This window comes from Phaseolus vulgaris, chromosome 8, assembly GCF_000499845.2.
Source record: "Phaseolus vulgaris cultivar G19833 chromosome 8, P. vulgaris v2.0, whole genome shotgun sequence".
NCBI classification, from domain to species: domain Eukaryota; kingdom Viridiplantae; phylum Streptophyta; class Magnoliopsida; order Fabales; family Fabaceae; genus Phaseolus; species Phaseolus vulgaris.
This window is the reverse complement of record NC_023752.2, coordinates 59,300,603-59,319,507: the sequence shown is the minus strand read 5'-3', so window position 1 is coordinate 59,319,507 and position 18,905 is coordinate 59,300,603. Positions and strand designations below refer to the sequence as shown.

The window sequence follows — 18,905 nt, the reverse complement described above, 5'->3', positions numbered from 1 at the left end:
TAATATTTATAGGATAAATATTAGTTTACACATATAAATAATATATATTTGGATGTGATCATGATTAATATATTACGTGTTAACAGAAAATAAATATTTTCTTTGACATAAGTTATCATCTTAATTGATGATTTCTTTATTATATTTTGGTTCTGGATACCTTGTGTTTTATAATGAATATAATTCAATATTTGTGACATTAATGATTAGGAAATTTCTTTTTTTTTATCCTCATAATTTTTTTTATGCACTCCATAAATATGAAAATCTTCATATTTACTCTTTTGATTTATGAAAAACTACTTTTGAATTGTGAAATCTAAATTTTTTTTAACTTTTAGATTGTATAATGTAAAAGCTTTTTGTTTGCAAATTATGCAATCTAGAAGTTTTTTACTTTCAAACTATGCAATTTGAAAGTCATTTCTTACTTCAGGATTGTACGATCATAAAGTCATTTCTTTTATAAAACGGTTGTACAATTTTGAAGTAATTCTTTATTTATAGATTATGCAATTTAGAAGATTTTTTTACATTCAGTTGTAAAATTTGAAAGTTATTTTTACATGGAAAAAAGTTTCTTCATTGCTCAGTCTACAAATCATTTTTCATAAAAAAAACTTAAGAATGGTATAATCCACCACTACATCTAGATTATACAATTGAAAAGTTTTTTTAATGCAAAAGAAAAAATGATCTACGGATTACTAAAACATTTTCTTCCTTAAATTTATGACACAACACATAAACAAGGACGGGAAAAAAACCACAATCGCAAGAGATTAGCAGTACCAACAACGAAAATAGAGGCAGTTTAATCTTTTGACCACTCCCATGCAATGTAACGAAATTATGGGGTGAAGAAAGAAATAGTCTAATTCTTTTTATTAAAAAGAAAATAGTCTATTTAATAGAAACTATTTTATATATTAATAATTTTTTTTAATTTTTAAAATAGTATTTAGTTAATATAATAATTATTTATTTTTATCTTTAAAATTATATTTTATTTAATTATTTTCTTATAATGAAGATTATATGTAAATAATTTTTTATTTATAATAAAGTAATTTTTTCTCTATCATAATTATATTATTTCATATAATAATTGTTTTGATAAAACTCTTAATATAAACTAGCGGGAACACAGGCACTCACATGCCTGTGTATCGCATTTTTCATTTTTATTATTTATATATTCATATAATTTTAATAAATATTAAATTATATGAGAAAACATGTAAATTATCTAAATTAGCGGGAACACTTGTGTATCCGTATTTTTTATTTCTCAAATGTGTTACATATGGTAAAGAGAAAGAATGAATTTTCAAAATTTAAAATTCAAAACTGCTATCAAAACCATCTCAAGATAGCAAATAATTAAATAGAATTTGAGTTTCATATTTTTTTTTATAATTTTTAATATTTTATTAATTATGGGTAAAAATATAAATATTTGGTAATAGTTAAAATTTATTTAAAACTACAAACTCAACCGAAAAAATAATTAAATAGAATTTGAGTTTCATATTTTTTAATAATTTTTAATATTTTATTAATTATCGAAATTAAACCAATATTTTTCATTAGGTCTATAAACAACCAATAATATATGACAATCATTACAATGCATATGACACCATTAAACAATAAACCAAAAATTCATCCTTAATTGTTCAATCAACTTTAAATCATGAAAAATATTATATACAAAAGAAGAAAATGCAATGAATCTGCTTCTCTCTTCTTCACCTTGGACCCTTGGACCTGTATAGAGACTCAAATTGTTATCATCTTTCGCACCCAAATCTAATGTTCCTTCGTGTTAGAATCTTGCTATTGGGGGAGTGAGCGCGACAACGAAACTCAATTTTTCCTTCTCTGATTCCTCTATTTTGCTATGAATATCAACTCTCTACAATTAACAAATAAAAAACAAACAAAATATTAGTATAGCATGTAAAACATAGATTTAAGAACACGCTGACATACCTTCTCTTCATAATGCTCTCTAGTGAGCAAACCTATTTTGAAGGTGGTCTCTAAAATCATAACTTTATGAAAAGTTAAGATGATTTCAAAAATCAAAACCTAAAAGAAGAAAATATAGAAGAAGAGCAAAGATAAAGAAATGGTGATGACAGAAAACATAAAAATCAAATTGGAAGTAACTTTTCCGTAAAATATGAGGAAATGAGAATACAGTTTAGTTAATGCTCTATGATTTCATTTAAATCCATAAAATTGTTACCAAAAAGGGTCTTATGATGACTTTCATCATGTACCTCTGTCTCCTCTTATTGAGTCCTTCTTATCCTCTAGTCACATATTTCAATCACAATTTCAGAAGACAAATTAGTGTTTTACAAATTGAAATGCATATAAAGAGAATTACCTATTGTTGTGATGAAACACACAACTTTTTTTAGTCTTTTCGTTCCCTCTAGTCACAAACTTCAATTACAATTTCATGAAACAAATGTCAAATTAGGGTTTTAGAAACAAAGATTAATCAAAGAAGTGAGAATGAAAGTATGATTTTACATGAAAGTGAAAAGGAAAGAGAAAAGAAAGTGAGAAGTATGGTAAAAAGGAATGTGTTATGTGTAATGGAGAGAGAAAGTGGGAAGTAGGTACCTATATAGGAGAGAGAAAGTGGGAAGTAGGATACATGAGTGATGTGTAGTGAAAAATCATAAAATCTGTTTCTTAAATCAATTTTAAAATTCTACAATTTTAATAAAAAAGAATATCAGTTTAAATCAGAAAAGTAACGTACTAAATCTCCAATCTCATGCTAGAGTGGTCCACAAAATATTACAAATATTTTTAATTTTTTATTTAATAAAGAAAAAAATCTTTAAAACAGAAAAGTAACTAATCACTCTCTCCAGTCTCTCCACTCTCCCCACTCTCTCCTCTCTCTCCACTCTCCCCACTCTCTCCACTCTCCCTACTCTCCTGCCAGTTAAATAATAACAAATAAAATAAATTTTAAAATTAAAAAATTATTTTATTAATTTTTGAAATTATAAAATGTCCAAATAACCAAAATAAATTAAGAGCAGTTAAGAGAGGAATAAGAAATGACACAATAACCATAATACAATAATAAAATTAAATATTCATATAAGGATAAAATAGGAAAAATAATTAAAAGCAGTTAAGAGGGGAATCCCCTTTATATATAGGTATAGATGTACCACTGATAATAGTTTTATTAAGATTTTACATTAATTTTTTTATATTTTCATTTTATTGTTTTTGAATATTAAATTTTGATTTAACTTGGGTGTAATGTTGAACTTTATAAGGTTATCAAGATTAAAATTAAGGTTTAAAAAAATGGAGCAGCAAATAATGTCAAAACATAATGCAAATGGTAATGTTATTCAAGATCTTCCCATTTCAAGTTTAGAATAGTAACTTCCATGTTCATCATAAGTCTTATGCAAGGGTTGTATGTTGAAAAGTTGTAGAATCTATCACCATATCAATTGAATCCACGTCTTCCATGGCAAAGAAGTTGAAAAAAATAAAATAATAAACTAAATACAAATTACCAAACTTCCAACTTATATAATATCTAATAGATCAAAGCATCAGTAGACATAAAAATTTTGCCCGCAAAGCTGGGCTTAGGATTCATACAAAAATATAAAAAAAAATTAAGAAAGCAATAGAAACAAAAATGTTCAAATCTTATAACAATGAGACGCGTCTCTGTTTCAAACGCTTTGGGAAGTGTGAGAAGGAAGAAGTAATGGTGGTTGTTGTTGTTGTACAGTGGTGATTGAAGAGGGACTAAGACAGATGAGAATAGGAGAAGAACATGGAGCGTGAAGGAAGAGGGTTCAAGATGTGTCAAAATTTATGAGCATTTTTTTTCTTTGGATGCAACTGAAAACTACTCCTTCGTAAGAAAGTAGATGTAAACGGTGAAAACTACTGAAGAAAGTGGTAACCAGTAATAATAAAATTGTTCACATTTGGCCACTACTCATGTTTCTTAATATTTATTTTTTATCTCGTAAAACAGACATTCCCTCTCATTATGCAATTAATTTTCAAAAATAAATTATCTCTTTCAATTTAAAACGGTTGCTCCATTTATTTCAAATATTTTATTAAATTTATTTCTCTCTCATAAAACAGACACTCTCCCATTATATAATTAATTTTCAAAATAAATCATCTTTTTTAATTCATAACCACTCCTGCACTTCTCTTTCAATTCATAACCGCTCATCCACCCCTCTTTCAATTCATAATTGTTCCTCCACATCTCTTTCAATTCAAAACCGAACCCACTACGTATATCAAATATTGTAGGAAAAAATAAGAAATCACACAATGACCATAATACAATAATAAAATTAAATATTAATATAAGGATAAAATGGAGAAAAAAAATTAAGAGCAGCTAAGAGGGAATAAGAAATGACACAATGACCATAATACAATAATAAAATTAAATATTAATATAAATATAAAAAGGAAAAAAAATTAAGAACAGTTAAGAGGAGAATCCCCTTTATATATAGGTATAGATGTTGTTTTTATACAAAATTTAATTATAATTTAGAATTTATTATCACAATCTCTAATATAATATTTACTGAACTAGTTATAAGTATACTGTGAATATGATTTTGCTTATAAGATAATATAATGGGAAAAAAGTATTTTTTTTTCAACCCAAATTCTGTATTACATTTTTACTTGGTACCAGTTATACAAGTTGTGCTAAATTATAACAACGTTACCATGCATGCAATGCTTTCAAGAAAAATATAAAATCTATTTTTTCTTTCATAAAGATGAGGCTAAGTGATGCAAACTTCTCAACTAATTCCTCTTTATAACACCACCTTGTGCTAAAAATATATACAAGTATTTCTTGGGATTGATATTAGTAAAGATCACATAAAATACTTACCCAAATTCAATTGATTAAAAACATTGAAGTTGTAAGTGATTTCATTGAGAAATAGACTTTATTCTTCAACTATGAGACCTTCAGCTTCGTAACCTCTTGTTCATTTAAAATGTTAGATTGAACTTTTCTATTTTAAATTAAATCAAGTTTGAAGCTAGTTAATAACTTCATGGATCTAGTCAAACATAGAATATATATTTAATGTAGATTTGTCTCAATCAAAACTGTTTCAACTGATTTCTGTTTCTATGTATTCCAGTGACCTTAGTTTTCAATCAGTTGAATGAATCAATTCCCACCAATAAGCTATCAGACAATATGACAACCATGTAAGAACATCTATTGCTTACAAATCTATTGGTCATGCATTAGTTGATTTGGGTTTCCCCTTACAAATATTTTCCTCATGTTAAGTGGTTGGAGAAAATATTCCAAATATGATTACATGGATTGGCCTATGATATTATTGTCTTACTATGAAGACTTGTGCAGTGACTTATCAAACAACAAGCTCAATGGAACAATTCCAGCCTACTTTTCTGGTCTTCCACGTCTTTGGAAATTGTAAGTTTGTCTTTTGTTTCCCCCTTTCTTCTTCTACATCAAACCATCAAATCGTAATGTATTTCTACACATACATATATATAAAAAAACAAACGGCTATAAAATCAATAATGGTTAAGAATAAATCATTTTTGCTAACAATTACATTCATAGTATTTGCAATAACTAACTCTTAAATGATTTTATGAATAGTTACCTAAAAATATTAAATGAACAATTAAAACATAATTAAAACAGAAGAATAAAATATCACGTGCACTTATGTGCATTTATTTGCAGTTAAAAAATACAATTTCCAACACTCCTCCTTTGACTGGAAGTGGCTTGGTAAACAAATCTGCAATTTTTTTTTCTTTCATCCTCGCTTTGCTTAATCTTCATTCAACACCTTTTGATTTGACATAAGGTGCAGATTCATGAGACTTTTGTCAAAGCCTAAGCTGATAAGATAATCATCAATTCGGTTATACCATGTTTTTTGGGAACCTCTTTTAGACAACTTATAACTTTGTCTTTTTTTTCTTCCACAATGAAACCTTTAGGTTGCTCAACATAAATCTCTTATTCAAGAAATCCATTTAGGAATGTTGACTTGACATCCATTTGATGTACCTTTCTATCTCGAGGTATATCAACAAGCTCTCGAGTTTTGTTCTTCTCGATCATATACACCTCTTCCTCCATTGCCTTTTTCGACTTGGGTCATTGATAACTTCTTTGTGATTAGCAGGTTCTTTGTGATCAGCAGGTTCACATACTGCAACGTTACATCTGTGATTTATGTTAGAGAGTAATCGATTGCCTTTAATTGGTGGATCATCTTCCATTTCAGATTTTTGCATCTTGAGAAGCCTTTGATTAGACGGCTCCTCCTGAAATAGATCTAATGAGAAACTTTTGCCTCTCATTTGTACCTTGAACAAATCTTGTCCGATAGCATCCTTGATCAACTTGATCAAACAGTGGTTATCTTCAAAAAACACCTTGAAGCCTTTTTGCAGCAACTGACCAACACTCAATAAATTTTGGTCTATGTTAGGTACATATAACACAACATCAGTAATAGTTTTAGTACCTGAATGTGTTGCTACAACAATAGTTCCTATTCCTTCTACTAAAATGTGACCCCAATGACCTATCTTGACCTTTGAAATTTTTTGAAGGCTTCAACTCCTTGAAAAGTTTTTTGTCATAAGTCATGTGATTTGTGCATCCACTATCAATTAGTCAAGATGCACTTGAAATATTTCTGGAGAAACCAGTTGCAACGAAAAGTACATCCTCCTCCTCATTTGCAAATTGAGCATTTACATCTTGTTGCTCACTTTGGTTTACATCTGGTTGCTCACTTTGGTTTCTACAAATGACTGCTTCATGCCCAAGTTGATTGCACTTGTTGCACTTAGCATCAGGTCTTCTCCAGCACTTAAACGGTGGATGACCTAACTTGTTGCAATGCTTACAAGGAGGGTAATTTCTCTTTGATCTAGCTACCTTTCTTTCTCCAGCCACCTTCATGTTTGGTTGTTAAGGCTCCTTCTATTGCTCCATCTTGTCTCATGCCTCTTCTTTGTTCTCGTGCTTGTAAAACATTTAAGAGCTCTGCAAGAGAAAATTTTTTATAGGTCCTTTGTGTTCTCTAGGGTTGTTATGGTGGCTTCAAACCTCTCTGGAACCGTTACAAACAGTTTTTCCACAATTCTTGAATCTTTTAACACAGATCCAACAGTTTTTCCACAATTCTTGAATCTTTTAACACAGATCCAAGCAACCTCACTTTGTTGGCAATGGTTAGAAGTCTGTCAGAGTACTCTTTTACGGATTCTGACTATTTCATTCTCTGCAGTTCAAACTCCCTGATTAGATTCAACACTTGCATACCACGAATCCTCTCATCGCCTTCATATTCTGCTTTGAGGTAATCCCAAATTGCTTTTGCTGACTTGACTTCATGGACATTATCCTTGTGAATACCATAGGAGATACAGTTGCAAATAGACATGCTTTTGCCTTTGATCTTTTCATCTTCTTTTCCTTATGTGATTTTAGTTGTGCCACAGTAGGGTTTTCTGGAAGGGACTGAATTTCATAGTCCTCCTCTACAGCTTCCCATAAATCCAATGCTTTTAGGTAGGTCTCCATACGAACAACCCACATTTGATAATTGTCCCTATCAAAGACAGGTGGTGCCATTGTTGAAAAATTGGAACCTCCTTCCATTGATGCACTCTACTAACCTCACAGATCCCCTCAAGAAGATAGCTCTTATACCAATTGTTGGTTTTTTAGAATAAATCAGAGGAAAATATTTTATTATTTTTATAACAATTACATTGATAGTACTTGCAGTAACTAAGTCTTAAATGATTTTATGAGCAGTTATCTAAAAATATTAAATCAACAATTAAAACATAATTAAAACAACAGAAAAAATAAAATATCATGTGTACTTATGTGCATTTATTTGCAGTTAAAAAACACAATTTCTAACAAATTCAATTAGTGGCACCGTTCCTTCCACCATTTGGCAGATCAGGACTTTAAATGCAACCGAGGGAACTTATCTTGTAAGACATGAAATGATAATTGTGCAATCTTGCTCTTGTAGATTTATATTTTGGAGCAGAAATTTAGGGTTTAGGTTTTATAAATTTGTGTCCTTCATTTTTCTTCGGCTGTGGGTGATACTATGTGTGAGAACATGAATATGTCTGTATACTCCCAAGGCATCTTGTATCCATACAACTGTTTTGTTAGCTTAGATGCATTTTAATTTTTTGTTTTTGACTTGCTCTGTTGCAGGTACATGCAGCATTATCAACTTACAAGCATATCAGGCAGTACAAATCTTCCTCCAAATGTCACACTTATGTAAGCTTCTAAACTGATTTTTCAGACGTACTAATGTAAGAGTAGTGGAGAGTTTTATCTTTTATCTTTGTCATGCTTGTTCAAAGTAATAATATAAACCCTTATGATAAAAGTCAAATCTTGTTGAACACTGATTAGCATGAATTCCATCTTCCTTCAGCAACTTGTCACATTATTCTTAAAATTACTGTTTTTCACGCTTGAGGGAAATCCTGTATGTTCGAATAATAACTCCTCAGTTCAGTTCTGTGGACGTGAAAGTGACAATGACAAGGATGGAGTCTCCACTGTTGTCTGTCCAAGTCAAGGATGCCCCCTCCTTATGAATACACTTTTGATGATATGATTGTCCTAGAAGTACTTGGACACTGTTAACAAGAAAACTGAAGTTGAATCTCAGTCAGGTGGTTGAACAGTGATCATGGAAACATGTAATTGAATTGTTTAAAGTTTTATGCAGATTGAGTTAAGACTTGTTTAAATAAACTCCTCTATAAACACTTCTAGAAGAGAGGAATAAGAAGAAAAGTGTGAAATGAGCTCTTTTTACTAACTAAAATTATTTTATGGACAAGTTAAAAAAAGTAAATAGAGAGAGCTACATATAGCTAGATGAGTAAGTTTCTACAAATTTACAAATTAGCTTATGCATAATTTAATTTCAGTTCATTGAGAAACTGTTAAGAACCCAAAAACAGAAAACCCAAAATACTCCAAGAACACAGAAAAGAACTGAATAACCTCTGTTTATTTCCACCCGATGTACAATCAGAACAATTACAAAGGAAACAATGATTCCTTTCACACAGGACTTCTCCTGTCAACGAAACTGTAATCCAAAATTCATCCCCTCCCTAAACCAGTTGGTCTTTATTTAAAGACCAACCATAACCAACTAACTAACCAACTCCCTTACCCTTTATTTTTAAGTTTTCTCCTATAATACACCTTCCATGTCTTTTCCTTATTTTCTGTCCTAACAGAAACCAACTCATTTCTCTCCTAAAGTTGTTTGTGAAGAAGCTTGTACAAACAGACCTAGTGGTTCTCTACATTTTATTAAGAACTCAGCCTTTTTCTAGTATAATTCATGCTTCACCTTTCAAATAAATATTTTGAAATTATATTGAAGGTTAATCCCATATATTGGAATATGATATTTGAAAACTGTTTTAAGGTTGATCAATTGTACTCATATACTGCTTATTATGCAGCTATTACTCCCGCTTCAAGTTCAGGGATAAGCAAAGGTGCATTGGCTTGAATAATCTTAGGTGCAATTGCCTGTGCACTTACATTATCTGCAGTTGTTTCCTTTCTTATTTTGAGAATACGCTTGAGAGATTATCGTGCACTTTCCAAGCGGCGTAACGGTGAGTACCTTACAATGAGTTAGCCTATTATTTTTTTTCCAAGGCTTTGGCTCTTTCATAATCTGAAGTCTAGATGTTATTGCACATATTTTATTTTGGCATAAATATATTCTAAATCTATTTTTCTGTACCATCAAGAATGACTTGATTATATATATCTTAAACAAAGGCTTCTAAAATTTTCACAGCATCTAGGATCTCGCTAAAAGTGGAAGGTGTAAGATCATTTGATTACAAAGAAATGGCCTTGGCTACAAACAGTTTTAGTGAGTCTGCTCAAATTGGAGAAGGGGGTTATGGGAAGGTTTATAAAGGTCGTCTTTCTGATGGCACTGTTGTTGCCATAAAACGTGCACAGGAGGGTTCACTGCAAGGTGAGAGGGAGTTCCATACAGAAATAGAATTGCTATCAAGGCTACACCATCGCAACCTTGTGTCTCTGATTGGATACTGTGATGAAGAGGGAGAACAGGTAACTTTGCCTGATGGCATATCGTTAAAATGAGAATGATTCTTAAGGCAATGGTTATTTTGGTTCTATTTCTCCCTTAAATCTTATGTCCTTTTTTGACTAGTTTATGTGTTCTGTTTGGTTTGTTTCTTTGTGCTTGCAGATGTTAGTCTATGAATATATGCCAAATGGAACCCTAAGGGATCACCTTTCTGGTATATTTAAACTTCTATCCTCAAATTTTCTGTATTTCCTGTATAAGTTTTCTTGTTCTTATTTCTGGCCCCAACTTGGTTTCAAGTACAAAGGGACTAACGTTATAATTTTATTCTTAATTTAATAAAAAAATGCCTTTCTATGTCTTAACTATGTTGGTAATGTTTGATGACAGCTTATTCAAAAGATGTTCTTAGGTTTTCTCTGAGGTTAAAGATGGCTCTAGAATCAGCAAAAGGTCTTGTATATCTACACACAGAAGCTAATCGTCCAATATTCCACCGAAACGTGAAGGCCAGCAATATATTATTGGACTCTAGGTACACAGAAAAAGTTGCCGATTTTGGACTTTCACGACTTGCCCCAGTTCCAGATATTGAAGGAAATGTACCTGCTCATGTATCCACTGTGGTAAAGGGGACCCCGGTATGGTTTTCATTACTGCATTTGCTTGCATGTGTTTTAGGGTGAGATTTGAAATTATATTAAAGTATGAGACACTATTCTACAAAATCTAAAAAGGTCAAATGTAGTAGACCAATGCCTTAATTCAAGTATGACTTAAAGATGAGCATTATTGGCATATTTCTTTTGAAAAAATAAAGAGGTACAAGTAATGAAGAGGTGACACACAAAGTCTATGTAAAAGAAAAAGATGAATACTTCTCTGTATTCACACTCAAGTTTACCATCAACACATATGAAACATTGGGAGGGAGTCTGATCTTGATAGCAACTCAAAGTGAGGGACAGTTATGCGTAGAAAATAACTGTTGCCAGTCATGTGTGTTTTGTATAGTTTAAGAAATAAGTTTGACGTTTGGATCTTCGAAACCAAAATACAAAGATGTATCTAACTAATTCATTTGAAATTATTTTTTATATATTGTTTAAGGTTGATTTTATCCGTCAATGATTTAATTTTTCTATTTTTGTACTCATGCAGGGTTACCTTGATCCAGAGTACTTCTTAACACGTAATTTGACTCACAAAAGTGATGTTTACAGTCTGGGTGTTGTATTTTTGGAACTTTTGACTGGAAGGCCACCAATCTTTCATGGTGAAAATATAATTAGACAGGTATGTCATGGTTTCTCTTCTTGACAATTTAATAAAGGTAATTTGAGTTAACTTGGTTTAAGTTGTGTACAAGTTAACTTTAACTTATAACAGAATAATTTGTTTTACCTTCTTATTTTCTTCTTCGTATAAGTGCTTAATGAGAAGTTATCTAAGAAAGACCTAAATCTTTTTGTTTCTTCCTTTTTTATTTTAGGTTAATATGGTATACCAATCTGGTGGAATTTCTCTGGTTGTTGATAAACGTATTGAGTCGTATCCATTTGAGTATGCAGTGAGATTTTTGACTTTAGCCTTAAAGTGTTGCAAAGATTTACCAGATGAGAGGCCTAAAATGGCAGAAGTGGCTAGAGAGCTTGAATACATTTGTTCTATGTTACTTGAGCCAGATTCCAAGGGAGTTGAATATGTTACAAGTGATTCTTCTGGTACAATATTGAATTCACAACCTTCATCTTCTACTATAAACACTCCTTTTATTTCATAAGATGTGTTAGGTAGTGACCTTGTCAGTGGAAGTGTACCAACCATCAAACCAAGATAGAAGTTCAAAAATTATATCTTTCTTTAGAAAAAATAGTTTATTATGAATCTGAGGATGTTAATTAGTACCTTGTGAATTGGACAATGAAACCAAATTTACTAATTTTCGTTTATTCATTTTGTGAATTGGACAATGAAACCAAATTTACTAATTTTCATTTATTCTTTTTGTGCTACTTGTATGATAAATTGAGAGAGAATTGTCTAGTTAGTTATAATTAATCAATTTTTGTAACAGCGACAGAGATTTGATTTGTTTATGATGGTGCATTTCAGGTACTTTTGAAGTACTAATCACATGTCTTTTAGGTTATTCGGATTTCAAATTCTTCTTCCTTAGTTCTTACAGGGATTTGCTAACTAGCTCTGATGATATGAATTGACATAAGACTTAGACATCTCACAATATCACTAATTCCCTATCAAATTCTTGAATCCGAAAACTAGAAGATAAACACTCACACAGATAAATATTTAACTGAAAGAACTTACTTTCTGTTATTGATTATTTATATACAAATTTCAATATTACCCCACACCCCAACTCGTCACAACACTCTGCTTTCCTCCAGGAATTGTCTCCCTACAAAATAAATATATGGTATGAATGTTTGAATATTATTCCATAATGAGTGACATGAGAATACTGGGGCCAGTGAGTTAGCATTGGATAATTTAAAAAATTATTTCTTAGCGAAAAAAAAAACGTTATCTGACCAATTTATTGTAGCGGATGGAGATGAGTTGGGTGATAACTTGAGGCACTGTTGCATTGTCCATTCCACACTTTGTTTTTTAAATCAATACCACACTTCCCATACTTCACTGTAGCCTTCTATTTACATATCTGATAAAATAATATTTCACTTAACAACATCATCCAAAACATCATCCAAAGACATTGTATTAGTGTGTCTAGAAAAAGGACATGTGAATTTTACCTGTATGCAGATATAAACTTGGAGAATACTTAGGACATTCCTCCACGATATGACGGTAAACATTTTCTTTTAACTTAAATCCGTGGTGAATCTCTTCAAAGTTTGGCAAATTTTTGAGTGTTATAAAGTTCAGTTTCTGTAGTAGTAGTTGTTCTCCCTTTTTAGCCGTCTCTTCTTCACCACCATCATCAGCTTCATGTTCAAAACCAAAAACCTTGTGTAACTGAGAGCACTCTTCTATTGCCAATTGATTCAGACTAGTAAAATGAGTAGCCGATAGATTATATAAAAGACATTTCAACTTATTGCAGTTTTTAACTGTAATGGAATCGAGTTTTGGGAAGCAGAGTTGTTGGGAAGAATACAGGGTTTGGAGTTGTCGTGCATCACCTAAATCAAATATTTGTTCCAATTCATCACAGTTATTTATATTCAGACGGCTAAACATTGGTAAACTTGTAACAACAGTGGTGCAGAAGATGATTTTCAGTTTTGGACATCCGCTCACTTAAACTCCTTTTAGGTTTTGGAGGCTGAGAAAACCTGTGGGGCCCTTCCATATGAAGTTGAGCTCAGGTAAGTTTACCAAGTATAGAGAAATTATATCCAAGTTTAGAGGAAGCAGTTCTCCACTGCCTCCTTCTTGTTCCATTTGGATTTGGAAGAGACCTTTTAATCTAACATCAGACAACCAAAGCCTTTCAAGTTGGAGTGGAAACAATAGAGAACCCAATTGGTTGAATATGTTGGTAAGGAAGCATGCTATTTCATTCTCCTGTATATACAACATAATTCATTCTTAATATCTTACATTTTACAATTCATAAGTTATGCCTAATTAAAATCAATAAACTTGTTTTTAAAAAACGATCATAATCAGTAGGTCTGAATACAATTCATTAAAATATAATTGATTAAATTGATAAATACTTGTTTATTAAACGATTATCCATTTCACAGAATGATTAATTTATACATATATTTTTCTACTCAAAATACAATAAGAATATAAACTGTAATCTTGATAGTTATCAGAATAAAAGTAATGATAAAAAACTACTGCGATATGATTGTTATTCTTAATGCATTTAAACAACATCACTTGACAAAGTATACTGATTCCTTAACATGTCAATGTTAATTCATATTTAAAGCTCATTATTTTTAATCAACTGAATGAAATAATAAATAATAACTATGTGTCTATAAAAACTCATGTGGTTATGTTAGTTAAAGATATCATGATTTTGAAATAAGATATTACCTTTGAAGTTGTTTCTTGCGGGAGATTTGAAGCAGTCATCATCTTACTTATGCAAGAGTCAAGCAATTTGGGACATTTACAGCACCCTATCCTTTTAAGATTGCAGAGTTGTGGACGACTATATTGAGGCCAAACGTCAATCACATTTGGTAAATCTGTCAAACATAAAGTATGCAAATTTGGAAAATTTATGATATTAGTCTCCTTTTCACTTGGGTTGGGTAAACTGCAGGATTACGTTCCTTTCCACTTCCAAATACATACTTCAATTTAAAGCAATATCGAATTTCCACACTTTCCAAACTCACTAGCCCTACGGCTAAATTCTCAGAGAATATGTACTCCAAATTGTTGCATTCTTTAATTTCAATAATCTTTAATTTTTGGAGCGTCAAATATGAAGGACTTGGGGTGCTTGAAAGCACATCGTTCCGTTCTTCCACATCATCTATTATGTGCCTCAACACTAGAGATTGGACAATGGATGGCACGAAGAGAGAAGTTAGCACAGGGCAATGAGATATTGAAAGGACCTTCAAATTGCATAGCTTAGACTTCCTTGAAAAGGATATACTGCTCAATTTACTACAATCTTCTATCAAGAGCTTTCCTAAATAACCTTTCCAAACTTGTCGAAGGCTACATAACCTTTCCAAACTTAAGTAAACAAGTTTAGAGAATACACTGTTGCTGTTGCTGGTATTCATAGTGTTATCAATGAGACACTCTATCTTTTCACACCATTCGAGTTGTAGGGTAATCAAGTGATTCATGCCTTGTGGATCCATGGATGGGATTATATTTTTAAAATCTCCCCCAAGGTTTCTCAAATAAAGGAACTCTGCTCTTATAAAGAGATCCTTGATTGGTAATGATAAATTTTTTTGAACAATAACATCAAAATCATGTATTAATAAACCCCTAGACTCTGCATATTTCTTTAGGGTTGGGACATCCCAATACCTAGAAGAATGATAGTTTATTATAGCATACCTCTGTAATTTGGAGAAAGAGACATCATGTGAATAGTCCTTTTTGTAATTGACCAAGTACAAACTCAATTCCTCTAGCTGCAAACATTTGCTTACAACTTCATAAACTTCATCACCTATATTTTTCTCAAGCCGACATTCGAACAAATCTAGAAGCTTCAACTTCTTTAATTCTACAATTCCAACAGGAAATTCTTCAAAAGAAGAGCCATGCAAGTCAAGAATCTCAAGTGCTTGTAGTCTTTCCACAAAAGATATGTCACCTAAATCATGATTTCTCAAGCACAGTGTTCGAAGATTTTTTAACGACTTCGGTGACTCTGGCAAAAGAAACCTATAGCTTTTTGTTAATGCATTTATAATTAAGGTTTTAAGTTTTTCCAAGCTTTGAGAACACACATATGGTACATTCATGCCACCACTACAACAAAGCAAGAGAATTTCAAGTGTTGTACAATTTATTTTATAATTAAGAGAGTCATATGCTCTTATATTCCATAAGCCTAATGATTTCGTATCTTTCATGATTTCGTCATTTGTTAACACTTCCAGACCCACTTCATTACGTGTGAAAATTGCTTGACCACTTTTAGCGGCAATCCACAAGCCTACATCACGAACCAAATCATGCATTTTTACATTTTCTTTTGTTCCGGCTTGCATTAACAATAAACAACTCTTAAGAATGTCAATGGCTTCATGCATCTCTCTCCTTGCATTCTCCATTGTTCCAAACGTCCCAACTGTGCAAAATCCTCTTCCAAATCGAAATAAATCTTCCAAATCTATTTCATAATCCTCTGGAAACATAGAACACAACAATAAAGATTGAGCCAATTGGTTTGTCAAATTATTGTAACATAATTCAAGACAAACATAAGTGCACTTATTAAGCCTTTTGGAACATCTAGTGGCTTGGAATTTTCTAGCCTTGACAATGATAACTCAAAATCTTCAATAGTTTTCCCCTTTAGCGTGCTTGCGACCGTCACAATTGCAATGGGCAATCCCTTACATTCATTAATAATTTTTCTTGCCACACCTTCTTTCAAAGCTTCTGAGGAGACATTAGTTATATATGCATATTTTTTGAACAAAATCCATGCTTCATCGTCAATTAAGAGATCAAGTTCAATTATACTTTGGCATTGCATAAAATTGCATATTTCCCTACTTCGAGTTGTTAGGAGTACGCAACAAGTCTTGCAGCTTTCATCAAATGGAATACCTAAAGCTTCAAAGTTTAGCTTTTCCCATACATCATCCAAGATTAAAAGAGTTGTACCTTTCCTTAATCTCTCTGATAGTCTTTGTGCTCTACCTATAACTGATGCTTCATTTAACTTGAAACTCAATTGGTCAAAAATCTGATCTTGGATACTTATGATATTTGTGGTTGAGACACCGTTGCCATAACAACCTTCTCAAAGAGTTTCATCTCTTCAGCCTTTTTACCCACTTTTTTCGCCAAAGTAGTTTTCCCCGAGCCTCCTAATCCAACTAATCCAATCATGGAAACACTTTTATTCTATAATGCTTCTAGAAGTTTGTTGTATGGTGTTTTTGTAGATTTGAACATAATGCTATAAAGATGGAGCTGAATCATTTTAGTTGTTTTTCTTGCTATTTCTTTTGCAAGAGAATATTGACATTGCCTTCTCAAATAGATTCAGTTTACATTCAATATTCTTTCTTCCAGTAGTTGTACTTCATTTAAGACTTTCTCAACATCTTTTAGCCACTTCTCAACAGTTGGTTCAACTTTTTCAGTCCTATTAGTGGCTTCTCTAATTCGCTCATTCACACTCTTTTGAGTCAATTCTAGTTGTTCTTTGACATTTGAAAGATTCGAAGCAAAGTTGTGGAAACAACATAAGTATTGCAAATGATCTAAAATTGGAAATTTTGCATATTCTGCAATCTTTGTTGCGATAGAAAGAAATAAGTCCTCCAGTTGAATTAATATAGTTTCCTAAACATGAATAAATTCGTCACTCTTTAATTAGCTACAAAATGATTATGTCATGTATTCTAACAAGAGATCATACAATTAAAAAAAATAGTAAATGAAAAAGGTGTCACACATGCCTTCAATAGATGTTTCAATGTGCCCAAGGATTCTTTGTTTTATATGTGATATTTCTACAATACATTAAATATTTATAAAAAAATATAAATTCATTTTTAAATTGATTAACATGTGCCTTAATTTTTAAAGAATATAGTTTACACATGAAAGCTACAAAATGATTGGAAAAATTATCATGTGTATTTTAGCTATTAAAAAAAGTAAAACATACATGAAAATATGTATATATATAATGACACATATTATTTTTATATTTCTTTATAATTACTTGTCTTTATTTAAAAAAAAAATCGTATCTTTCAAATATACAAGACAACTATGCTTTATATATAATTATGTAATTATATTAATTAAAATAACTTCATTATATTCTTTCAACAATTAAATTAGTATAAAAATAATATGTGATATGACTTGAAGATAATAATATAATCATTAAATATTGTTTACAAGTATCATAAAAAAGATTTAATTTGAAATTAACGATTTATAGAATATTGATGCTAATAATTAAAACAAAATTAATTTAGATTTAAAACTTAATGTATTTTTTATGTCCCTAAAAAATTACTAATTTTTATTTTTCTTGAAAATATAGATAGTATTTTCAATAGTAATGATTTAGTTAATACTTTTGAGAAAAAAAAAGAATATTTTTAGATGAAAAAAAGTTTTAATAGATTTTAATTAACGAACAGATGTTTTTAGTGTATCATAGTATGAAATTATTTTTAACCAAAAATTTAAATGTGATATAATTCTTATAATATAACATTAAATGAAATATTAAAAACCATAAGTATATTCTATATATTCATGGCAGGTCTTGTAAGTATTCTAGAAGGGATAATTTTAAAATAATAAATGTTAAAATTTAACTTATGTTTAAGAATATAAATTAAATTTTTAACTATTTATTCATTTTTTAAAACTCATTCTTTCATTAAACTCTTTTTCTCTAAATTCTCTGTATAGTTTTTAATTTTTTGAAGTCACGTATTATCTTTTTTCTAATTAGATATTATCTATTAGGAATTAAGTGACTTCATTTTGAACTTTTCTAATGGATCAAATTTGATTTGGAGTAAGTTCTCCTCTATTATAAACACTTTCTATGTTTTCTATTTTTAATTTTTCTTTTATTATTTTAAGGTTTCATAGTGAGGGTTTTAGTTGATTAAGTTAGAATTTTTATAAACCATGAAATTTTGATACAATTTGAATGAGAAGTATACCAATGTGAAATCCCACATTTTACTCATGGATCCCATGTTTTCAATTTTGAAGATATACTCTTACACTAGAAAATTAATTTTAGATACCAAAAATAATTAGTTACTATAGTAACTAAATTAGAGAAGATTTTAAAAATTAAAAGAATTATTGATTTTTAAATTAGTTTTTATTGTTGATAAATAATTTTTAAATTGGTATCTAATTAGTTACAAAGGTTTTAACCACCAATTATTTATATTCTAAAAACTATTTATCAATAATAAAAACTAATTTAGAAATCAATATTTTTTTTAGTCTCTAAAATGGTATTTAATTTAGTTACTATTACAACTAATTATTTTT

At 30.4% G+C, this 18,905-nt stretch overlaps 2 pseudogenes; both read right to left on the bottom strand.

Moving 5' to 3' along the window:
* LOC137825420 (probable disease resistance protein At4g27220) overlaps nt 1-18,598 on the bottom strand; it is a 32,814-nt pseudogene extending 14,216 nt beyond the window's left edge.
* On the bottom strand, nt 12,957-13,772 carry LOC137823425 (putative disease resistance protein At4g19050; annotated as a pseudogene).
* Nucleotides 18,599-18,905: the final 307 nt, after the last annotated feature.